General features: G+C 29.8%; 2 pseudogenes; both read left to right on the forward strand.

Annotated features, from left to right (window-relative positions):
• Window positions 1-4348: 4348 nt before the first annotated feature.
• LOC111278370 (disease resistance protein RPS5 pseudogene) lies at window positions 4349-7060 on the forward strand (annotated as a pseudogene).
• Window positions 7061-10584: 3524 nt separating this feature from the next.
• LOC111278369 (ras-related protein Rab11A-like) lies at window positions 10585-15322 on the forward strand (annotated as a pseudogene).
• Window positions 15323-26851: the final 11529 nt, after the last annotated feature.

A 26851-nucleotide genomic window follows, 5' to 3' on the forward strand; every position in this document is an offset into this window, starting at 1 on the left:
CAATGACTAAGAGTACAACAAACCAAAAATCCTCAATGGTTTTTTCCCAATATCTCACAAATACACTCAACGGTTCCCTTAATCCCACAACCTTAAATGAAATACAAGTGGTTTTGCAAGCTAAATAATCTTACAAAGGTTGGGTGTTTCCCAACTAAGTAGAAGAAAAGAATAAATGGATACCAATGGATATTGAATACAAAGATAAAGAATTTAGGCTTTAAACACTTGGTTTTCTTTGAATTGCTTGAAGAAATTGAATCGATACTCTTTGAGTGTTGTCTCTAGGCTTCAATGATGTTGGAAGAATCCCTTATAGAGAAAATATGCTTGGAGTTATTGTGAATTGTTTGGAGAAGAAAATGCATGTTTACTCTGGAAAAACTAGCCATTTGAGGTTATCAAGGATGAAGGGATCAATCGAGGATATTAATGGATCGATTAGCTATTGAATTTCATTAAAATTTTGAGCATTGTAGGATAATGGATCAATCCATTTTGATACGGGATCGATTCGCTCAGCCTGGTTTTGCATTTGGGGTGATTCTGGATGAATAGTGTAGTTGGCTGCATTAGATTATATCTTGTTATCTACTCACTAATTTAATCATATATTAAGTTATACAATTTTAAATCAAAATCTATTTGAATATTTATAAATTAGATTTAAGGGGCTTTCTAACCATATAAAATTTAACATCTAATTCTATATATAAAAGTTATAGCGAATTCATCAATGTAAGGTAGCCCTCTTAGTGAAGACTTGTTCACCATCGTCTTCAACTTATAATAATTGACATGTCCCAATCTTGCAGGCCATAAGTCTACTATTTCATTTCTCCGGGTCTTGTCAACATAAGCTTCCTAGGTGAGCATGACATACATAAAGTCCACCTTTTGTTCCTTCATTATCATTGTGTCAACTATTTGTACTTGTTGACAAACTTTCACATCTTCTAGCTCAAACACAATAAATTTTTTGGAATCTATCTATGGTGAAACGGACGAGATTTTTCTTCATTCCAGATACTCTGTAGACATCCTCCAATTGTACTTACTTCTGATTTAAGCAAGAATCAATCACTGTGTTACCAATGTGAGTAATTGGTAACCGTGAGTTGTTTGCAGTTACTACCACCCGTTTGCTTTTGCACTCAGAAACATTGCAGAGCTTGTCTCTATCTTCCGTCATATGGCTTGAACATCCGGAATCAAAGATTCAGAAATTTGTCGGCATAATGACTTCACCTCTGTGAAATATTGACGGATTGTCATATCCCATTGCGATATAGACATCAATTCATTTTCTAGCAATCGAAGTCTCACATAATTTTTCTTTGCAAATCGAGAGGTCAAAGAATCCCAAGCTTCTTTTGATGTGGTAACTTCCTAGATACGCTCTATCATCTCCTCTTCAATAGGTGTCTTGAATGCAAACATAGCTTTCCCTAATTAATATTCGAATTCTTCAAGGGATTAGCATCATCTTGTGCCGGTTGTGCGGTTTCTGTTCTAGCAATGATCTCCCAGAGATCTTGACCTTGCAAGTGTGACTCCATGCAAGTCTTCCGCATACTGTAGTAGTTATTCAACTTCTTGATAAAACCGATAATGCTTGATTCGCCATTTCTTCACTATGATACTCATAACTACGAGTGTTTCACTTCAAACTGTAATGTATACAAAAAATAATATTGTACGAATAATACTTTTACTAAGTAAGCTCCTTGGAAAGACTGGAGGGCTCACAAATGGTGTTTAAAATCGAATTTCTTTAGAGAAAACTTCCTAGATCGTATCTATTCACAATATTAACTGTTTGTATATGTGAGCAGTACTGTACATATAAATAGTACTGTATAGTTAAATGGTACCTTACGTGAAAGCTTCAAGTTACAACTTTGATACCACTTATAGAATATTTTAAGGTAAAAAGAGTACTTACCAAAAATACTTACTATTATTGAAACTCACTATAACTCAGACAAAAATACATAGGAAGAACACTTATGTAATTGTGTTTCGTCTTCTCTAATTGATGCAAAACAAATGAAATGGGAGGGGTATTTACTAGTTACAAGGCCAATAAAGTCTAACATGTAATCCTAAGCAATGACATCACAAAACATAAGCAATGACCTAAGTTGGTTTAATTTTTTGTATTGATTTTATTATTTTATGAAATTGGTATTGAATCTTCTAACAGGACATATTGGGAAATTTCTTCTTGTTGGTTTGAAATTCTAAACCCTTCTAGTTTTTCTTTCCTGTGCTTTTGTTAATATTATACATGTTAGAGTACTGGTTTATATGACCATTGTATGTTACCTTTTTGTAAACAATGTGTACCAAACAATGTATTCTTGTGTTACTGCAAGTCTATCCTGTTTGTAGTGCTGATGTCTCGACTTCGGGGCAGAGCTAGTGTTTTTGGACAATCCTCTTGGTCAAGCCACAAGGCACCTGCTTGTTTTAATATACAGAATATACCATCTCTTTATATGGGAAACTTTATGTTTTGTACTCAGGGTAATATTTATGTTTTGCACTTGTTAACTTACGCCTAGGATTGATGTATTTATATTTTATGATATTATTTAATGAAATTAAATTAAAATTTACATGTTTTTATAATATGTTTCAATGTTGAATATAATTGGAGCAAAAAATATTTATATTAAACCTTATTTTATGTAAATATATATAAATTAATATTCAATATTTAGGGGCATTTGTCAAGGAAAATGCCGTTAATTGACAAATGCCGCTAAATATTTGATATTTGGTGGGAAAGACATGAATATGAATATTTAGCGACCTTTATCTTAGAAAATATCGCTAAATATTGAATATGAATTTTTTTTATATATAGATAGTAGCATTTTTAAACACCGCACTATAAGAAAATTGTCATATATCAACATTAAAAATTGTCGTTAAAATCTAAAAATTCATCGATATAACTCAATAAACCTTACACCAACCGGCAAAGTAATTATTTTAATTTTTTTTAGTTGTCGATATATTTTGTCGATACAAACTTATATTAACGGATTTTTAACTATCAGAATACGTAATAGAGATATACTGATGGTTTGATTCTATCAGTAATTATGTAACCGTTAGTATAACATTTGTGTGTTCCTATATTACACCTTTTACCAATAATTATTATCCACCGGTATAAACCTATATATTTTGAATTTTTTTATTTATACTTATGGTTAATGTCTAACGTATTGACTTATATATTTTAAATTAATTATTAATATTAATTTATTTATAATTTTAATATTATATGATTTTTTAAAAATAAAAATACACAATAAAATACAAAATATTTAATAACATTTAAAATAAAATTATAAACAATCGATTTTATAATCTACAAAATAAGAATAAGTCAACAACTAAAATTATAGCATGAAATCACTGACTTATGTCAATAGACCATCACTAGCCTGCCACATCAATGAGTTTGTGATAGCTAAATGTAAATAAACTCCACTAAAATTAACAATATTTATTTAAAACACAGTTAAATTTCTAAACCTTAATATAGTTGGCGTTTTTAGTGACGTTTTAAAAACCGTCAACAATTGTTTAATAGCATTTGTAGTGAAACGTAGCTAAAAGTCCAACTTCCGGGAGATAAAATGAATATAGTAACTATGATTAAATCTAATGTGATGATGTTTTTTTCTTGTACAGGCAGCACAAGATAAAATAAATGAAGTAAACAAGCAGAATCCCATATCCTTGACAAAGTAAGACTTAGCAAACAAGAGAAAACTTCCGAGAGATTATCTACACCTTTTTTTCTTTCTTTTTCTTGATAAACTTTGATTTGTTCAATGTCCTCCTTTTTTCTTAATTAAAAACGAACACCCTACCAAGGGAAATTGAAATGAACTGACCAATCGGACAACAGTATACATCACATCTATCGCTATGAAATTTTGGATTATTGTTGTTATTTGTAATATTTTAAGTTATCAACATGATATTAAATTAATAAATATGCTTTTTGTCTCCTATAATGACAAGAAACAAAAAGTTTTAGTTACAATTAGGATTCAAGTCAATCATCAATTTTTGTACCAAAAAAAAAAAGTCAATTATCAATTTGCAAACAATGATTACTTCATTTTTCTTGCCAATTCAAGGCTTAAGGAGCTCTTTCATTAAATATATGATCTCTAGACATCTTATTCTTATGCTCTATTTTCATTGATATTCTAAAAGGATCCTTGTTCTTTCTCCCTTTCATCAATAACTCCTATGCCTCTCTTTCTTTATTGGAATTTTCTCCTCTTTATGTAACCACTTTGTTACTATCATAATCTACATGGGTAATATTTTCTCGATTCATTTGTCATGTGATACAATAATCACGCGCTGCTGGGATTGTGTTGCTGGACATGCAATCTACGCATGGCATCTTGAAGAAAACCTTGCTGACTTGAAGACAGCACTGGACGAATTAAAGGACCGCAGGAATGATGTGATGAGGAAGGTCAACTTCGCTGAACTACAAAATTTGAGGCCATTGGACGAAGTTCGAGGATGGCTTTCAAGGGCCGAAACTATGATAAATGAAGTTGATGCACTGTTTACAGATGGCCCTGAACAAATCAATCAATTATGTATGGGAGGGTGTTGTTTCAGGAATTATAAATCTACCCTCAATTTTAGCAAAATAGTGGCCAAAAGACTCCATAATGTTAAGGATCTAAAGAGCAATGGAGCTTTTGAAGCGTTAGCTACAGAGTTACCCGCAGTTCCAGTCGTTGAAAGACCGAGTGACTCTGCGGTAGGCTTGGAGTCCGTGTACAAGAAGGTCTGGAGTAACATTGAAGACAAACATGTGGGCATTATTGGCTTATTTGGCGTTGGGGGAGTTGGCAAGACTAGGCTCTTGACCGAAATCAACAACAAGATTGGTGTTTCATCTGGTAGATTTGATATGGTTATTTGGGTAGTGGTTTCTAAAGGATTTTCTATTGGAAGGGTCCAAGATGACATTGCAAAGAGGATAGGCCTCTATAGTGGAAAGTGGAACGATAAAACTCCTGAAGAAAGAGCTATAGACATCTTCAGGGTTTTGAGAGAAAAGAAATTTGTATTGTTGTTAGATGATATATGGGAAAGAGTTGATCTATCTATGGTAGGGATACCGCTCCCGATTCAAGAAAATGGATCCAAACTAATTTTTACAACTCGTTCTTTTGATGTGTGTGGCCAAATGAGAGCTCATGAGAAGATTGAGGTGCCATGTTTACCAAAGGAAAAGGCTTGGAAATTATTTGAGGAACATGTTGGTAAAGATATCCTTGATAGTCATCCAAATATTTCAGAGCTAGCTCAAGAAGTTGCTAAAGAATGCGGGGGACTACCTCTTGCACTCATCACTATCGGTCGTTCCATGGCTTGCAAGAAGACACCTGAAGAATGGAAATACGCACTTGAAGTCTTGAAGAGATCAGCTCATTTTGTCTTTCCAAACATGGGCAAGGAGGTATATCCACTTCTAAAATTCAGTTATGATAGTTTGCCAAACGACATGGTTCGGTCTTGCCTTTTGTACTGTAGTTTGTTCCCTGAAGATTATCAAATTCGAAAACAAACTCTTATAGATTGCTGGATAGGAGAAGGTCTCATGGATGAATGTGACAGCATAAGTCTAACTCGAAATCAGGGCCACCACATCATTGGTTCTCTAATTCATGCATGTTTATTGGAAGAAGTAAATGATTTCTGTATAAAAATGCATGATGTGATTCGTGACATGAGTTTGTGGATTGCATGTACGTGCGAATCAAAGAAATGGAAGTTTTTTGTGCACGCAGGTAATCAATTGACCAAAGTGCCAGAGGTTGGGAATTGGAAAGGTATACGAAGAATGTCATTGATGCAAAACAAGATTGAAAATCTAATAGAGGCACCTAAATGTCCTGATCTCCAAACTTTGTTTCTCAATGATAATCAGTTGAAGGTGATACACAACGACTTTTTCCAATTTATGTGTGGCCTAAAAGTTTTAAGCTTGGAAAGAAATAAAGGTTTGAGAGAGTTGCCAGTAGGAATTTCAAAATTGGTATCTATAGAACATTTGGATCTATCATTTACAGGTATAAGACAGCTACCAACTGAATTGAAGGCTTTAGAAAAGATGAAATGTTTGAAGTTGCAGTGCTTATATGATTGTATCACAATCCCAAGAGGGTTGATATCTAGTTTCTCAAAGCTACAAACGTTAAGAATGTTTGGTTCTTTTCCTTTCTACAAAGAGGCAGTGGAAGACAACAGTACTGAATGCTTGGCAGAAGAACTGCAGTGCTTGAACCACTTGAATGCGTTGACCTTGTCAGTAACAACTGTCTTTGCTCTTGATAGATTTTTGAGTGCTGAAATGTTCCACAGCTGCATTGAACAGATTAGCCTTGACTCTTTCTGGGACTCAAAGCAATTGAATATTTTACCTTTAGCGAATATCAAGAATCTAAATTATTTACAACTGATTAACTGTGAAAGTTTGGAAGAAGTGAAGACTGAGTGGGAAGGGGAAGGCAGAATGATAAAAGCACCCACCCAAATTCAAATCTCTGTGATTGCAACTCAACCCTACTTTCAAAGCCTTGTCACGGTAAGCATATCAGACTGTTCAAAATTGCTGGACATAACATGGATAATTCTCGCTCCAAATCTGAGGCATTTTGCTGTAAGAGAATGCGATAAAATGGAAGAAATAATCAATGAGATAAAACTTAGTCAGGTGGCAATGCTGGTAGGAACTTTAAGCCCATTCGATAAACTCAAAAGTCTTTCCGTACACTATCTACCAGAATTGAAGAGCATTTACTGGGATGCACTGCCATTCTCATGTATTAAGGACATTCTTGTTGAAAAATGCCCAAAGTTGAGGAGACTTCCACTCAACTCCAACAGCGGAAAAGGAAACGAAATCAGCATATGCGGAGAGGAAAAGTGGTGGAAAGAGCTTCAATGGGAGGATGAAGATGCTCGAAATGCTTTTCTTCCCTCTTTCATTGCAATTTAAATCAAAAAGACCACAAAAGGCATGCTGTTTAGAAGAACTAATTTTCCTTTATTCTTGAAAAACAATGTAGATGTGAAGCGAGACAATTGTGAATGCTGCTATCCCCAAGCATGCTTGATGTGGCTACTTGTTTCCTATCCAAAGATGAAGAATGCACAACAACAAAGTACAATTTACCATTACCACCTGCTGCTCCTTCCAATTCGCATATTGTGAAAGACTTGAAGCTTCTTTGTGTGCACCAGAACATTATTAAGTTCATTGTGGTATAAATTTAAATTACTTGTTCCTTAGCTTGATTGGATTGCTTGTAAAATGACTGTTTTTCTGTTTTTGTACATGGGTTGATTTGTCTGTTTAATAGATTTTCTTGGATGAATGACATTTCAATCATCCAAAAAAAGTTTGTGCTGTACGCTGTCTCACTAGCTTCCCTCCCCAGAGACACGCAATGTAAAACTATTCATTTTATGGAAATTTTATAGTGGTGTATCGTGCATTGCTCGGAATTGTTATTCTCCTTTGTTTTTTTTTGCTGTTGGATCAGTATTTTTTTTTTTTTTGGGGGGGGGGGGGGGGAACTTATATTAAGTTTTTTAGATATAGTTTATGAAATGTTTTTTAAATTATTTAATAAAAATTTAATATTCAAATTGATAAATTGATAGAGTTTGATATGATGTAAAAAATAATAAAAATATTATTTATAATTTAAATTTCATCGATATTTATATAATAATAAAAATTTTATCAATAGATTTATTAAAAATATCTAAAAATATATATTAAATTTTTTAAAATTTTACACACTTGATTGATTTAACAAAAATTTTCAATCTATCAATTTTGATTTTAAATTTTAATACTTATTTAATCATTTTTAATAAAAAATTTTATGAATTTCACCTAAAAATTTTCATTTAAGAATTTTCTTTCTTTTTCCCTCACTAACTTCATAATTTCATGCATTAGATCTCTAAACACCCCCATGTTATCTAGCGCAACCCACAATGTTAAAATTGTCAGTTCACCTTTGTCATTCACATAAATAAGACTTCAAAATTTTATATAAAATATTAAAATTTTATATTCGTATCATATTTTATATAATAATTATATGTTACAATTCGTATTAATATAAAAATATAAAATATATATTTTTAATTTTTTTACACTCAATTATAATTATTATTAAAATTTTAAACCGTATCATTTTTATTTTTTATATTATATTTATATCATATTATTATATTATATATAAAAAAATTAAAATTATCTCAGCAATCAAGTTCAACGAATGGACTTTTTTTTTTTTTGGAATTAAAATAATTGTGCTTCATATCCTATAACAAATTGAGTTACTTGAGTTATTAGTTCCTTTTCAAGTTTTAAGATCCAAAAACTGTGTAAAAAAGTATTAATCACGTTCGTTTTATTTCAAATGAAGTTTTTAAATAAAATAAATAATTTTTAGTGTAAAGCATAATGTATATCAATAACTATTACATCAAAAAATTAAACTAATTTAATTTTTTAAACTTCAATAAACCATTCATGTTTTTATCTGTATAGGTTTATGTTAAACCAACAAAAGAACTTTTAATGCAGTTTGAGAAATTTATTAGCTTTTCTTTTTTAGTACATTCGATTCTTATTAGATAATTTTTCTTTTTTGGTAAATTAACATATTACACGTTTTTTTTTTTTGGTATTTTTTATTAACTTTTTTTTAGCTTCGAAACCAACAAATTTATATGTCATTAATATTTTTATCTAAAGAAAATGTATGGTTGAACATATTGCTATAAGCAGTTTAACTATTAGGCTTAAGTGACTAATATAAGTAATTCAATGGTAAAGTTAGTGTATAATGATTTTCAATCTCTAATGAGTTAATTTTTTAAGATAGATGATATGTCTAAAATAAAATATATAAAAATTAATATATTATTTAATAAATTTAATGAACGAACCCAATCCTAATTCCGCAATCTCAGATAAATCTAATTATATTATGCAAAAGTAGGATAATGTCAAGTAAGAAATCATAAAGGGAATATATCTCATTGGAGGAAAAAATCTGGGCCCGAGTATCAAGATTTCACAGATGGGATAGGATCCTTCCATAAAACCTATGCAACAGAAAGCTGATGTAGGGGCCACACGGGTCGACATAGAGACGAGTGCCGACCACGTTGGCTACAGCTAAAACCCATTTTGCCGCAGACGGGCTGGAGTTGAAAAATACAATAAATGGTGTTGGGTACGTGAGTGAAGAACACAACAACACGTACCAAATGGGTGAAACAAAAATCCCATGCAAACAATGTCCTTACGTGGGACTCCATAGCCATGTAAAGGAAATTTTAAAAGGAATAAATGGGAACTAGAAAATGAAAGGGACCACAAGGGGAAGGAAAGGGACTCGAATGCACCGATACCCAGAGGCCTATAGAAAGCAAAGTGGAAAAAGATGGCTCGTTTACTGGTAAGAAATAAAAGGGGCATGGAACTTAAGCTAGGCAAAAGGAAACAAGGGACGGATGAAACAATAGAAATGGAGATTAACAGCACCCACAAAAAATCTAGACATGAGGAAAAGGCAAGGATGGAAGGCAGCAACCATGCGGCGACTGGATCTCAGTCCTACCGAGGACAATGAAGTACATAGCTTGGAACAGCTGTGGGCTTGGGAACCCACGAGCAGTTTGAGCTTTTCAAAATATATTGAAGAGATAAGATACTAAGGGGGTTTTTCTAAACGAAACCATTTTGCCAACACAGAGCTTAGAAAGAATCAAAAGGAGGTGTAACATGGATGGTATGATTGGAGTGAACGCAAAGGGACACAGTGGAGGTCTTGCTTTGTTCTGGAAAGAAGAGGTAACTGAAAGATTATTGGGCTTCTCAAAAAATCATATCGATGCGAATTAGTGTTGTTAACAAGAACAAAAATGGGTGGAGGACAACCAGTTCTATGGGGATCCAGATGCTAATGCGAGACATAACACATGTGCTGTTCTAAGGGGTCTAGCCACAGTCAACAACAGACCATGGTTATGTGTTGGTGACTTTAATGAAATAATGTGGAATGAGGAAAAACACGGAGGTAACCAAAGACCAGAATGGCAGATGCGAAATTTTTGGGAGGCCTTAGAAGATGCACACTTGACTGACTTAGGTTTTAAGGGACCGAAATTTACTTGGGAGAGGGGTTAGGACGCACGAACAAAGATACAAATGAGGTTGGATAGGGGTTACAAATCCAAGCTAGTGCTGTACTATAGAACGTCACCAATTTCGAACCACTGCCCAATAGTGCTCAATACTGAAGGGACCTATCAAAGAGGATCCAGTACGAGGAAAAGGCGTGGGAAAATGTTTAAAGTCATGAGGGTTAAAGACATGGTTCACAAGGAAATTGTTGGAGAAGTGTGGAAAGATGGGAGGAGCAATGGTATTCGGGGAAAATGGAAAATGTTTTAGGCAGATTAGTAGGAGCAAAAGAAATTTCAGTGGGACCCATGAAGAGAATGAAGCCCTTAACAAAGAGATGGAAGCCTCATGGTATAGAGGTGAGCAAAAATTAGTTTAAATCGAATTAAAATTGATGAAAAATGGTCAATTTGATTTGGTTTATTTGGTTTTGGTTATAGTTATTTTTTTAGATCAGTTAAATTGATTAAATCAATTAATTTTCAGTTTGTAAAACTGATAATCGAACCAACTAAATAAACTGATTTTATAATAAGCAATGAGTAAAAAGTTGAGATAAGTGTTTTTATTTATCTTTTTCATGTAAAATATAATTGAAATTGTTAAATTCTTTAGTTATTTAGTTTGAATGATATTTGAGTTTGAATTTTATTAAACCGAATTGTAGTTAAATAATTGTTCCTAACAGGAGGAAAAAAATGACAAAAAGTTCGATTATTTAATCAAACCAATTGAATCGAACAAATTTTGATCAGTTCAGTTATGATCAGTTATTTAAAAATTTTCAGCCAATTTAGTTATTTATTGAATGAAAGTCAATTAATTCGGTTATTGATTTTTTCAAACTAAATCGATCAAACCAATCAATTGCTCACTTTAAACACTTAATTTTATTCGAGATATTTTATTACTTTAAACCGACCTCTATTTACAATTGAGTTTTGACTATAGTGAGGCCCATTGTATAAACCCAAATAATACTCAAAATAACTCAATAAAAGGCCTAAAAAGGCCTTTTAAAAAAAAAGCCTATTAATGGCCCATTGTTGGCCATTAAATATTAACTAAATAAAAAATATATATAAATCAAATATAAAATAAAAAATAATAATAAAAATAATAGATCATAAAAAAGAAATAAAAAATTAAAAAATAGGAAAAGAAATGGGCTTGGCCCAAAATTAAATAAAAAGCCCAAATGACACAAGTCTAGGCTAAAAAACAAAACTCAAAGCCCAAAACAAAAAGAAAGCATGCAAAGCCCAAAAAAGCCTAAACAAGATGCAAGGTTTTAAAGTGTTGGTTTCCTTCTTAAGTCCCAATATTTGTGTATGAAAAGGCTCAACAAGAGCCTTGTTTAGGATTAAAAAAATTGGTGAAGGTAAGGAGAGTCATGCATGCGCATAAAAAGGGAAGGTACATGGAAGCATAGGAGGAAGGTTGCATGAACGTAGGATGAAGGCGTAAAGATGTGATGCAGCAAAAATGAAAAAGAAAAAGAAGCTATGAGGAGGCTAAAAAAAAAAGAGAGGTGACTAGTAGTGTATTCGAGCAATAGGGGATTCAACCAAAGGAAAAAGTTGAAGTGCCAAAAAAAATATCAATAAAAAAGAAAAACAAAGGAACCAAAAAAAAATCAACACAAAAGGAGGAAGCTGCATGGTTTTAGGGGCTGAAGTAGTAATGTAGTGCAAAAAAAAATCACGCGACATAGCAAAAAAAATGAAAAAGAAAAAATCAACAGAAAGCAAATGGTAGAAAAAATCAGAATAAGAAGAAAAGAAAACAAAAAAAGCTGGAGAAGAACCAAAAAAGCAAAACTGGGGCCAATGAATGCCAAAGGAAGAGAACGCGGGAATGAAGAAAAAAGAAATAGAAAGGGAAGAAAAAACCAAAAACAACTGAGTAAAAAAGAAGAAAGGAAAGGAGATGACGTAGACCAGAAGAAGAAGAAATATATGAAAGTAACAATAAAAAAAAGAAAAAAAATGGACTTTCAGCAGGGACAAACAAAAAAAATGAGAAAAGAGGTAGTTTTGGTACCAGGTGTAGGAAGCAAACATAGAAAACCAAGAACTAAAGCATAAGTGTGAAACCATACAAAACATACACCAAAGAAAAAACAACAATAAATGGAAGAAAGCCCAAAAAAATAAAATAAAAGTTAAACAAGAACAAAAAAAGTAGAGACATGAAACCTGAAAACTAGAATATAAAGAAGAAAAGGTGGCAGCAACTATAGAAGCAAAGAAAAAACTAGAAAAAACAATAACAAAGAAGAAGGGTAGGCATTTTGTTGAAACTGGTAAGTTCTTTTAATTTAAAAGCTAACATATTTTCATCATGCTTATGGTGTATTCTTAAGATATATCATATATCTTTAAATAAAAAAAATTGTAAAAAAAGTTGTATCCACATTAAGCAACAGTAGCTTTATTTCATTTCTTCTCTATTTTTTGCAAGATGCTTTAAAAATATTTGTTTTCATGTGTGTGACACAGGTTGTGTCAGTAAAAAGCTTAGATTTTTTTTTCTTTAAGCTTTACATATTGTTTTGATTATGAAATAACAAACTTTAATTAAATGTTGGAAAACTTTTTCAAAGTTTGAAGGAAATTGAGAGATTTCACAGGTTCTACAAGTTTTAAGATCCACTTTTAAATATAGTTGCATTCTTTACTATCTTCAAAATTCCCTCTTTGTGTCTATATGTCATGGGTTTAAAACTAAGAAAATGTCTATTCTCTTTGTAAAACAATGAAGTCCTTTAATGTAGGGTAAGAAATGGGCTGTTGTAACAAGTTTCATTTTTTTTTTTTTTTTGTGCATGCCAAGCTAAAATTACCATTTTTAGTTAAGCAGCCACGGTTTGGGTGGTCTTTGCACATCCTTTCAATTGCTTCTTTAATTTTCTTAGAGCCTTGTCTTTTATAACCTCAGTTGGATAACGTAGAGTTTGCTTGAGAAAAGACGTCAGAGAAGATAGAGATTTTAGCTATTTTTACTATTTATTATTTTGTAGAATAGTGATTCACACTCTTTTCTTTGTGCATTTAAACCATAACCATAACAAAAGGTCTTATTTGAACAAATTTGAAAATGTCATATCTTACATTGAACCAAATTAAAGTTGATATCTTTAATTAAAAATCATACAAATGTTAGATCTTTAATTGAGCATTTAGCCAAACAAATCAAAACAAAATCAAGTGATAAAAAAATAAAAAATAATAAAAAACTAAGCCATTGACAAAAAGACTATAATCATAAGAGAAAACTAAGGGAAAGTGGGAAGAGGTTATGAAGACAGGAAGAAGGTAGTTTTGATTGGTGACTTTGATAGGAGTAAGTTGTTGGAATAAGATTTACTTGTGAATAAAGAATCCCATGTCACAAAAAAAATGAGATTGAGAAGTCTTATATATATATATATATATAAAGGACCCAAAGACGTAAGAACCCTATAGTTTAAGCTTTTAGGCTCAAGTGATATCTAACATGTATGTATAAACTCTCAATGTTCTCTCATAAGCTTCAAGTGTGATAAATCTTCTAACATAAGTCTCAAATTCTTGCTCATTTTTCTAGAAACAAGTTTAGTTTAAATTCCAAGGCTACCATTGGAGTTGATTTTCAGATTAAAACTCATGTTATTAAACACAAGAGTGTTAAGGCACATATTTGGGACATTACTGGTTAAGAATGGTATTTTCTTTTGACTTGCATTATTAGTACTATACTTTTTACCCTTTCATGCAAAAAGATTTATTTTTTCTTTTTTTTTGTGTTAAAACTTTTTGGATTTTGCATTCATGTGCATATACTTTTTTCCTTGTTCTTTTATAGATTTGAAAAAGATTTGTAGTTTGTAGACAGAATTATGAGCTGGCAAAACAACTGTCTGAAAATAAAAACCTAATATCAGAATTTGAAATTGATCGTTGTTATATTTTGTTTAACAAAATTTATTGGAGACCGACAAAACATGGTTTAGTTAACATGATTGTGTTCGGATGTCTACATAGTTGGGTGGTGAAAGGTTTTCAATTTCAATCAAAATTGGATGTTCAAGGGATGAATTGTATAGTTACTATTGATCTTATATATTGCTTTTAACTTAATGATGAGAATGATAAGAATTTACATGATGCTCGATGACAATTTGAACCTCAGTTGAATCTTAATACGTTGCTAGTTTCATCTTGAATTTGAGCTGTGTAGTAGCAATGTTTTCAGATATTTACCTCACTAAATAAGTGGCGATCAACTCTTTGGGTTTGGGTAGCTTTTAATCATTCAATCAGTTGGTAATGGTTTTGATACAGTCTTACCTACTGGTCTCATCCATGGCACTTGTTATTAGGATATGAGAATTTGTTTGCCTTGTCTTATCCTGGTTGGATATTTAGCCATCTAGGTTGACTAATACTATTTACGTATCTTAGTAACACTTAAAATTCTGCTTTAGCAGTAGTTAGTGATCTTGTTTATTCTTTTATGTTGCATTGAACAGATACAGAACTATTGTAAGTGCATACTACAGGTGTGCTATTGGGGCAATGCTGGTTCACGATATAACGAAATGCTGGACCTTCGATCACATTCCACGTTGGCTGGAAGAGTTTCGTGGCCATGCTGGCAAGAACATTGTTTTTATTTTGATTAGGAATAAAAGTGACCTTGAAAACCAACAGGCAGTTCCAATGTAGGATGCAAAGAATTCGCTCAAAAGTACTATTTTTCTTGGAAACCTAAGCTCTTGAGGTGACTAATGTGGAGACTGCCTTTTTAACTATTCTTACGGAGATCTTCAACATTGTGAACGAAAAGAACCTAGTTGTTGGTGATAATCAAGGGAATGGCAACCCTATATCACTACCAGGCAAGAAGATCGTCATTTCAGGTCCAACGCAAGAAATTCCAACAATGAGCAACATGTGCTGTAGATGATGATTGAATTGGATTTGACTCCTGATGTCAGTTTACTTCTTTTATATTATTAATAGCAAATTTTGAAGGTGTAATATATTGGTTTGTATATTTACATTGCATTAGTTTAGTTTCCAAAGGTAGCTAGTTAATTGCATGTTTTGAGATGGAGAATAGAAAACCAAAATTCGAAGCTGAGTTGCAGATTACTTCACTATTGTTCCTTGAAGTTATATATTTTATCCATTGATCCTGGTTAAAGTTACTTTGTCCATTTATCCTATTGTTTCTTGCACAAATTATTTGCATGAATAATTGAAAGCCAACCTCAGTTGAAGTGCAAAGCCAGAAGGCAGATCTATGATTTGTGAACAAAAATGAATTTTTTATTTAACCATTCTATATTAATCAATGGACAGGATTAGAAATAGGAAATAAGTAAGCAAAATTTGTTCCTGATATGCTTATTTTTTACTAATTGGTATGAAATTTTTTTTTTATTTTATTGGGTACAAAGATTAGAAATATATAAATTATTTTTAAAAAAATAAAGTAAGAATTTTAAAGGTGGTTTTAAGTGTCAATATAGTTCACTCAATAAATATAAAAAATTTAAACAAAATGTGACTTTTACTGGCACTTTAAAATACCTTTAAAAATTATTTACTTATATCGACATTTTAAAGTATCGAGAAAAGTCATGCTAGCAAACACGTGTAATTTTGGCAATGATAGCTTGACCGTCAAAAAGTTTTCATTGGCATTCACCTAGCTTGTGGTCAACCAACAGTCAAAAATCTACCAATAATAGTAATATTGACATTTTTTTATCTTTTATTGATACTTATAAATGTTGGTCAAAATGATTTTTTTTATTGCATGTAATCCTTGTATATAATTTTTATCTCTAAAATTTCAAATTAAAATTTAAAATAATAGCAACTAAATAACCTTAAATATACAACTGCTAATTGCATTCGCATTCAAATTTTTCAACATGAAATAGATAAGCATAAGAAAATAAAATTAGAAAGTGATAAAAAAAAGTGATCATTATCTTAATAAGCTTAATTAGTTGATAATTTCGGTAGGAAAATTATGGTTATCAAAGTTTGAATGTTAGGGATTTGGATTATGAGTTAGGGTTAATGAGTGAGGATTTTAAGGAAAAAGGGTCTCGAAATAAAGATGAGAGATATTAAAGCTCCAAATGCAAGTGAAGGGAGAAGGCTCTCTAGTTGATTGAGAGAGAAAATAAAGAGTTTCAAAATTTTTTCTTTAATTTTGATTTTGAAGAGAAAAGGAATAAAGGCTAGGCATGCAAGACTTTAAGCGAATTGGGGGAAAAAGGAAAGAAAAAGATAGGAGATTCTATATACATCACAAAAATTACTCTTCACACCTCAATATTTTTCTTTCAAAAATACCCAAATGTGAAATAACATATATATCCTTTAATAGATTACATTTTTCCCCCTTTACACCAATTTACATTTTATTTCTCTTTTTTTTTTCCCTTTTTCTTTATTATTTTCTTATTTCTTCTTCCTTTTTTCTTGAAATTAAAACCTTAAAATTTTGAAACAAACCTTAAAATTTTGAAACAAACCATAAAATTTTAAAACAATTATTAAATCTTGTAAAAATTGATAGCTAAATGGGAAACAAAATTGAAAGAGATGACATTCAACTTGATGAGGTAATTCATTTAATACCTTTTTTGAACTACAAATTTGAAGTTTATGTAAATGGATGTCTAAAATGAATATTGCATTATCAAAAATGCATATTCAGTTCATTTCTTATGTTACCAAAAATGTATATCCAATTATGCAACATGATTTTCAAATATGTATTTTCGAAAATCATATTATGTTATCGGATATGCATTTTTGGTAATGCATTCATTCTAGTTATGCATATCCAAAAATCATAATACATTATCAAATATGCATATTTGGTAATGAAATATTGATTCTAGATATGCATATCTAGTTATGCAATATTTATTTCGGATATCCATTTCTGGTAACATAAAAAATCATCTTTGATATGCATATCTAATATTGTAAAATTGGTTCCTATTTTCACTTTCTAATGGTATTATTATAATTTTTTAACATTTTTTAATATCCAAATTAATTTGAAAACTACACTGATAATGTGAATTAATCACCAGAAAATTTAGATCACAAATATGATTGCATATATTCATTTACTATGAAAGAGTTAAGATTATGTTTTTGGGGTAATTTGTTATCAAAGTCATAAAATATTAGTTTGTATAGATGTAATATGTTAAATATGTTGTGCAGGTATTTTGTAATAAAGAAATTTTGATTTCATGGGCTAGGTAGGTTGGAAATGATAATGGTTTTCTAACCATGATTAAAAACTTTGAATTAAGAGGCCTAACGAGGAAACCTATAATAAGATTAGCATGTGAACGAAATGAAAAATTAAGCAGTAAAAGAATAAGGGCAATGTAAAAGAAAAGCAATATAAAAGAATGAGAATGAAAAAGTATGATTACCCATTTGAGTTATTTGGGAATAAGTTGTTAATGGATGATCAATAAGATGTAAAATAGTTTATGGGTTTCACAATCATCTACCACCAAAATAATTAGAGCAACATTTAATTATAGGTTAATTATCTAAATAAGAAAAGAAAATAGTGGCTGTTATGTTAAGCAATATGGCTAGACCTAGGAACATATTATTGACTATAAAATAACAAGATGAAAAGAATGTCAACACTATAAAGATAATATACAATGAATGTCAAAGATACAAAAATGTTGAGAAAGTAGGTAGATCACAAATGCAGTAACTCTTAAAAAAGTTAACTAATTCTAAATATCTAAAGTAGTATATAAGACAAACGAGTCAAGTGACTATGTAAAAGAGCTGTTTTGGTCTTATACTATTGGTATAGATTAGTTGCAAACTTTTTCAAGTATCCTAATTATAGATTGTGCCTATAAAATAAACAAATACATTTTTTTTACTTGAAATTATTGATGTGACTTTCACTGAGATAATATTTTCTATTACATTTATGTATATGAAGGCTAAGCATTCTAAAAACTACAATTGGGTAGTGGATAAGTTAAAAAAATTGATGCCTCATGGTATATTTTCTGTTATCATTTTTATTGATAAATATTAGGCATTGATGAATACAATAGAGGCTATGTTTCGAGCACAATAAATCTTCTATACATATTGCATATCTCAAAAAATGTACTTGAAAATTATAATAAGTTTTTTAAGCGAAAGGAGAAATGGGAAGCATTCATGTTAGGTTAAAGTATCCTTATGTTTTCTTCCATCGATGATAAGTAAAAAAGCATCTAAGTTCACTAAAAATTGATTACCAAACTTATCCGAGTATAATCAAGTATGTGAAAAAGGAATGGTTGACAAAGTATAAGAACAAATTTATTACTGATTAGATATATAAAGTAATGCACTTTGGTAATGTTACAACAAATAGGTATAATTTATGTTGCATTTTTAAGATTATTTATGGCTTAAGATTTAAAAAGAAAAAAACCATCAATATACCTTTATTAATTCATTTAAGGCCAAAAGTGCACATACGAAATTAAAGAGGCACTTTAGATCATCTCAATGGATTTTAAATCAGTAAAAAAGATAATCAACACCCTTATTGAGCTCCAACATACAAAGATCAAGGTTTTATTTAAGTGAAGTATTACAATTATCAAGCATAATTGTAAGCTTTCATTGTTTAAAGAGTTGCAAGATTTTGTATCTAAAAATGTACTCAATATGATATTGATGAAGGCCAAGCAAGCTAATCATATTGGGAATGACAAGAATGCTTATGGTTATGTGATCACAACCACACATGGATTACTTTGTGCTTATAAAATTATAAAGCATATAAGGGTGAAAAATCTAATTTCTTTATCTAAAGTGCATCCTTATTGGAATAAGTTGGATTTAATGAAGAGTCATGTTAATGATGTCTCTGAAAAGTTTATCATTTTGTCAGAGGTTGACCAAATCATAAAATGCTTCAACGAATGTGATGAGTTTGGTAAATTAGTCATGAAAAAAAAGTTATGAGAACTTGGTAATCTATCAACAATTTTCTTGATTCTATCACTACATATGGCCAAGATAAAAAGTTGCAGGGCTATAAAAGCAAATATATCTACACGGTGTGACTTGTCACATTACAAATTGTGTTATCTGCTTAAAATAGTACATCACTACCAACCACTATAAACTCAATGAAAATGATGACAAAGATCACTAAACTTCTTGTTCAATGTCCCTATGGTAAACAAAAAATGTTACATTTAGATAATTTATTAAAAAAGTTACATCCATACATACAAAGCATTGTTAATGTTGAAGCAAATGGATATAATGATTTTCGTTCTATTGCTAGCTGGATTTGGGATTAAAGGTTGGGTACATGTGCAATAAGATTTATTTGATGAGCTTAATTTATATTAAGGTAAATATATGACCTAGTATGAATCCATGAAGAGAATTGAGAAATTGTTAGAAACATTATTATGTTTCAACACTTCTACCTCATACAATAAGTGGATGACCTTACTTGATATAGATTATTTGATTGCTTCATGATATAATATCGTGCTAGTCCATATCAGTTTGAGACAATACTTGACATATCTCCCTATTAGATTAGTACCACCTACACCATTGAAACACAGAGTCATTACGATTTCATTTATTAATATTGTCATATTGTGCAACTATTGGAAATTAAAGTTATTACTTACCATTTATATTATTGATAATGATATTGTACTTATCATTTTTATTTTGATCAAGTGTTAATGAAGTCATTCTCACCAATACCTTCAGTTGTACATAATTGGTGTGTGATTTGTTATAATTGGAGAATGAAATATTACATATATACCTCGCATAGAAGACTTCAAGTTATTGTTTAGTATAAATTTTGATATGACCACTCAAGAAACAATATACATTGATTAATTATTTACAATACCTATTTACCATATTAAAGTATATGCTAATAATTTACAAATCTATTGAACATGTTATCTAATAGGATGTATTATTTTAAATAGGTTATCTAATAGATGTTTTATAAATACAATACAATCTAATGGATTTTTTATAAACATACTTTATTAAATAAAAATAGTAAAGTTACAAAATCACTACCCTACTCCATAATATCAATATCTTACTCCTTTTCTATTGACATTTTTAAATCAAATATATACACATTATGGACAAGTGGGCTCCATAGTCATTATTGTAATCAGTGGGGAGATTTTTGGCGAAGCCAATATTATTATCAATGTAGTAGGGTGAAAGCTCATGGGCAAAATTGATGCTGTTATCATAATTGGAGATAAGGATGGAGCATACATGGGTAGCTTAAGCGATACATGTATCGATGATGCGATTGAGGATAGAGATGGCATAAAAGGCCTAAGTGATGTACGTGTCAATGGGATTAAGGATGAAGCAGGCACAAGCAGCCTGAATGATGTATGTGTCGATGTTGATGTCTAGATTAAACAAGCAAAGGTGGTTTGAACACCTAAAATGATGGTGTAGGGATCAATGTCTGATGTGATACTATCAATTTAGACTGACTGCTACTAGCTGCTATAATTGATGACACAAACAATATAGCATGTGTTTTAATAACTGTGTATCTCTATAAATCAACACTCTACTATAATCTACCAAACAAAACATGCTTAAGAATAAAATAAAGCAATCGAGCTCCACTATAAAATATTAATAAGGTAATCAATATTGATAATATATAATTAAAATTAACAAAATAATCAATAATTATAAACTCATAAAGTTTGACATATAGTATCACTGATAGGTGCCCTATTAATAGACTAAGACTGAAATTCAAATCTATATTTTGAATTTGATGATGTGAAATTAATACAAATTAAGCATCATAATCCAATGAATACTCGCCCAATCTTTGACATATTTGGCCTTGGTGCTTAACTAGCAAAACATGCATAATCATCTCTTCTAATAAAGTTAAATGAAACATCGTACGTGTTGGAAAATAAACCTTGCTTAGCTTGAAAGAAGGCCAAAAGGGTCAAATGAATGGTCTATATAAATCGAAATCATCGTAGAACTCTTTACAAATAATATGGCTTTATAATGGCTCCGTACTTGTACATCCCGTAAAAATGTAATGTCATACAATAGATGTTCCTCTCATCAATAAATGTATAGTTCCTAGTACACATTAGATACCACCAACATATATAATTGCTATCAAAAGGCTTGTAACATATTAACATAAGAGCCTTCAATCATTGAGCATTGAGTTGATCATTTGTGTATATAAATATGCTTACTAGATTTTATATTATAGTATATTGTGATTGATCATAAATATATACTTATAAAAGTGTTAGATAATCAATAATCTGATGCACGTTTGCCTTGCTTGTAATGCCAAACTACCTATAAAAATATGTTAGGTAAGCTATCCCCTAAACACATCAACCAATTGCATTAAAGTTGCTCAATAGGGTTAAATATGCTACCAATACTTTTGTCACACTCTTATCAATAAATAACATACACCCTAGCAAATAAAGTAAAAAACCTATGATGCATACTTTATTGCTTAATTATTTAATGTATCTATTATATTTTAAAAGTATCATGTAGCCACTACAACCTCCAGCAAGTCCACAAGCCCTATTAGTGTTTATTACTACCTTAAACATAAGAAACCTAAGTAACTTGTTGTCTTAAGTTGACACCTTTTAATAAAAGCCAACACTATTGTATTATACATTAAATGATAAGTGCAGTCAATAAGTGAATCCAACATCAACTTAATTGCATTGGCTTGGATACATCTATGTTTATCATTTAGATGCCATTACTGTAATTTAGGTTTATGATTAATTTATTTTGATGGGTTTCACTCCTATAACAAAAACAATAATAATAAGATTTACATCAACAATATCAACAACATAAAAAATATCAACAACAATAATAATCAACTAATTTACTTTAAAAACATAAACTAACATTGTCATTTTATATGATTCAAATGTTTACCTGACCATTCCATATTTGCAATGCAACATAAGATCCAAACTCTTAAGGATAGATGTATCGATCAGACCTAAACTTGATAATTTTAAACAAAACACAATGACACGATATGAAAATGATAGGAAAAATTATGTATGGGTTTAGTATAATCGCATTTTATGTCTTAATCGCGTTGACATGATTAAGACATGACATTATTAATATCGTGCTCGTGTCAAATAATAATGACACGCTTTAAAATCATCAACAATATTAACATACAAAATATCAACAACAATAATAATCAACTAATTCACTTTAAAAACATAAACTAACACTATCATTTTATATGATTCAAATGCTTATCTGGTCATTCCATATTTGCAATGCAACATAAAATTTGAAACTCTTAAGGATAGATGTATCGATTAGACCTAGACTTGATAATTTTAAACACAACACAATGACACAATATGAAAACAATAGGAAAAAAATTGTATGTAAGTTTAATATAATCGTGCTTTATGTCTTAATCTTGTCGATACAATCAATTAAGACATGATATTATTAATGCCATGTTCGTGTTAAATAGTAATGACATGCTTATGACATAATACTATTCATACAAGAATATATAACATACAAAATATAAATTTTATTTTAATTTATTTTTTAAATAAATTAATAATCATATTTATCGTATCATTTCAGTGTTTAAATATATTATAAATATTTAATTTTTAAAAATACTAATTTAAATAATTCTTGTTTTGTTTAAATAAATGGGTTAATTGTGTCTAATCATGTTATTCGTGTTTAATCATATTAATCATACCATGTTGTGTCGTGTTACTTGGGTTATGTTAAATAAATTAATTTTAAACATATTAATCATGTCGTGTCATGTGTAACATGTATAAAAAATGTATCGTGTTCATATAAATATGGGTTATTCATGTCATTTAAGTATTCATGTCATGTTTGTATCAAGATTATTCATGTCGTGCCTGACACAAAACATGACACAATGACACAAATTGTAGGGTTTAATCGAACCTCTAAGAAAAAGTTGAGAAACATGCTCTACACTATCATCTCCATACCATGATGATGCTTATGGGTGGCAAGTTCCTTGTTATTAGTGGAAGGCTTAGACTGTGGAATATCATTTCTTGCACAGTCCTCAACCAACTCACTATCTTTTTGGACTTAGCATCTCCTTTTAGAGGAAGTCGAATGCCTCCGACTTGGACCAGGATCTATTGTAGTACGTTAATCACCTCCACTTCTCATATGAACACCTCCACCTCTCATTTAAGCCATATTTATTGTGACATAGTGCAAAAACCAATATACGACATTAATTTCAATTTTGATCTTACGAAAATGAATTTTCTTAAGTTTTGAAAAACTTACAAAGATTCAAATATGTAATTTAAAATCTAAAAGCCTTTTAAAGCTTAAAAAATCCATTTCTGTAAACTTATGAAAATCTAAAAAGCTTGCAAAAATGGATTTTCATAACCTTTAAAAGGCTTATGGAAATTCATTTTTGAAATGCCTTAGAAGATGTAATACACAATTTTACCAAAAAAATTCTTAACCTTAGGTTATAAACCCTAAAAAATCTACCAAGTATACAATAATTACTAAATCTTGCTTGGAATGAATCAAATAGTAAAAAATTTATGATTTAAGGGTAGGTTTGATGGTTTTAGGTTAAATTTGGATTGAGTTTAGAGGGAAATTTTGAAAGAATGAAGAAAAAAGAAGAAAGGATTGGTGTAAAAGTTATGAATGGAAATGTGAAATGTTGGGGTAAGGTATAATGAGTAAAACTATTAATTTGTATTTTAAATTTTTGGTGATTTTAGCAATGAGGTGTAAAAAAAATTTTTAAGGGTGTATTGAGAATTTCTTGAGAAAGATAATGTAAAGAAAAGAAGTGGCAACCTTTGCAAATTAAGATCAAAATAGTAAAATCAAGTTTTTTTTTATTAATTTTAGAATTTAAGTTTTTTTTTATGATAATTTTTTTATTTCACCAAAGTATAATAATTTTTCATAAGCTCTAAAAGGCTTATGGAAATTCATTTTCAAAATGCCTTAGAAAATCACAGACATCCATTTTTGTAATACTCAATTTTACCAAAAAAAAAATCTCAACCTTAGATTATAAATCTTAAAAATCTGTCAAATAAATATACAATAACTGCTAAATCTTACCTAGAATGAATAGAATAGGAAAAAACTTGTGATTTACAGGTGGGTTTGATGGTTTTAGGTTAAATTTGGATTGAGTTTAGAGGAAAATTTTGAGAGAATGAAGAAGAAAGAAGAAAGGATTGGTGTCAAGGGTATGAACGAAAATGTGAAATGTTGGAATGAGGTATAATAAGTAAAACTATTAATTTATATTTTAAATTTTTGGTAATTTTAGCAGTAAGTGTAAAGAGAATTTTTAGGGGTGTATTGAGAATTTCTCATGAAAGATAAAGTAGAGAAAGGAAATGGCATCCTTTGCAAATTAAGATCAAAATAGTAAAATCAAGTTCTTTTTATTAATTTTAGAATTTAAGATTTTTTTCCAATAATAATTTTTAATTGTACCAAAATATAAAATTTTTCATAAGCTTTAAAAGGCTTATGGAAATTCATTTTCAAAATGCCCTAAAAAATCACATAAATCCATTTTCTTAATACACAATTTTACCAAAAAAATTCTCAACCTTAGATTATAAACCCTAAAAATCTACTAAATAAATGTACAATAACTACTAAATCTTACCTAAAATAAATTGAACAGGAAAAAACTTATGATTTAGGGGTGGGTTTAATGATTTTGGGTTAAATTTGGATTGAGTTTGGATTGAAATTTTGTGAAAATGAAGAGAGAAGAAATGATCGGTGTAAAAGGTATGAATGAAAATATGAAATATTGAGATGAGGTATAATGAATAAAACTATTAATTTGTATTTTTAATTTATAATGATTTTAACAATGTGGTGTAAAGTGAATTTTTAAAGGCGTACTGAGATTTCTCGAGAAAAATAAAGTAGAGAAATGAAGTGGCATCCTTTGCAAATTAAGATCAAAAGAGTAAAAATAAATTATTTTTATTAATTTTAGAATTTAAGATTTTTTTCAATAAAAATTTTTTATTGTACCAATGGATAAAAAATTTTTGTAAGCTTTAAAAAGCTTATGGAAATTCATTTTCGAAATGTCTTAGAAAATCACAAAAATCTATTTTCATAAAACAAAATTTTATCCAAAAAAATTCTCAACCTTAGATTACAAACCCTAAAAATCTATCAAATAAATATACAATAACTAATAAATCTTACCTAGAATGAATTGAATAGGAAAATACTTAGGATTTAGGGGTGGGTTTGATGGTTTTGGGTTAAATTTGGATTGAATTTAGAGAGAAAATTTGAGAGAATGAAGAAAAGAGAAGATAGTGAAATGTTAGGATGGGGTACAATGAGAAAAAGATTAATTTATACTTTAAATTTTTGGTGTTTCTAGCCATGAGGTGTGAAGAGAATTTTTAAAGGTGTATTAAGAATTTCTCTAGAAAAATTAAATAAAGAAAGGAAATGGGTCCTTTGCAAATTAAGATCAAAATAGTAAAATCAAGTTCTTTTTATTAATTTTAGAATTTAAGATTTTTTTTCGATAATAATTTTTTATTGCATCAAAGTATATAAAAATTTTATTGTACTCCTCTTTTTAAATTCCCCCAAGTAAAAGTACTCTTTTAGGAGGCATTTGGTTCGTGAAATATTGGATTCCAATGGAAAGTGTGATCCCCAAGAAAGTGTAATACCCGAAAATTTTTTTCATTTTCAGGACATCTCATGTTCAGATTCACTCATTTGATTAGGGAAAATTCACATATATTAATTCTTGAATAATTATTATAATCTCCTTAACATATATAATTTCAACTTTTTATTAGTTTTTATTAATAATAAATACCCAAATGACAAATGCTACCTTTAATAGCAAAAGAAGACAAATATTTTATTTTATTGCTATTTTTATTTATAAAATATCATCAATAAAAAAATATTATAGATTATTTAAGGTATTTCTTATTGGAAAACACCTTAAATAATCCCTTTAATTTTTTTAAAAGGGATTATTTAATATGTTTTTGGTCCAAAAGTGCCTTAAATAAATGTTATTTAAAAAATATGATAAGATTATTTAAGGCGTTGTTGGTCAAAATACCTTAAATAATACTCTTTAATTTTTTGAAGGATATTATTTAAGACGTTTTTTTTATCAAAAACAGCTTAAATAATACCATTCAAATTGAAGTGTATTATTTAAAATGAAGGGTATTATTTAAAATGATCTTTAATATTTTTTAAAGAAAATTATTTAAGGTGTTTTTGGTAAAAAAAAAAGCCTTAAAAAATAACCTTCACTTTTTTGGACCGTATTATTTAAGAGATTTTTTACTAAAAATGCATTGAATTATCATTTTTATTACTTATAAGATTTAAGAGATAAAATATAAAATAAATAGAGTAGCTTAGTCGGTTAGAATATATG

This window comes from Durio zibethinus, chromosome 8, assembly GCF_047325235.1.
Source record: "Durio zibethinus cultivar Kanyao isolate XHJ-2024 chromosome 8, ASM4732523v1, whole genome shotgun sequence".
Taxonomy (NCBI): domain Eukaryota; kingdom Viridiplantae; phylum Streptophyta; class Magnoliopsida; order Malvales; family Malvaceae; genus Durio; species Durio zibethinus.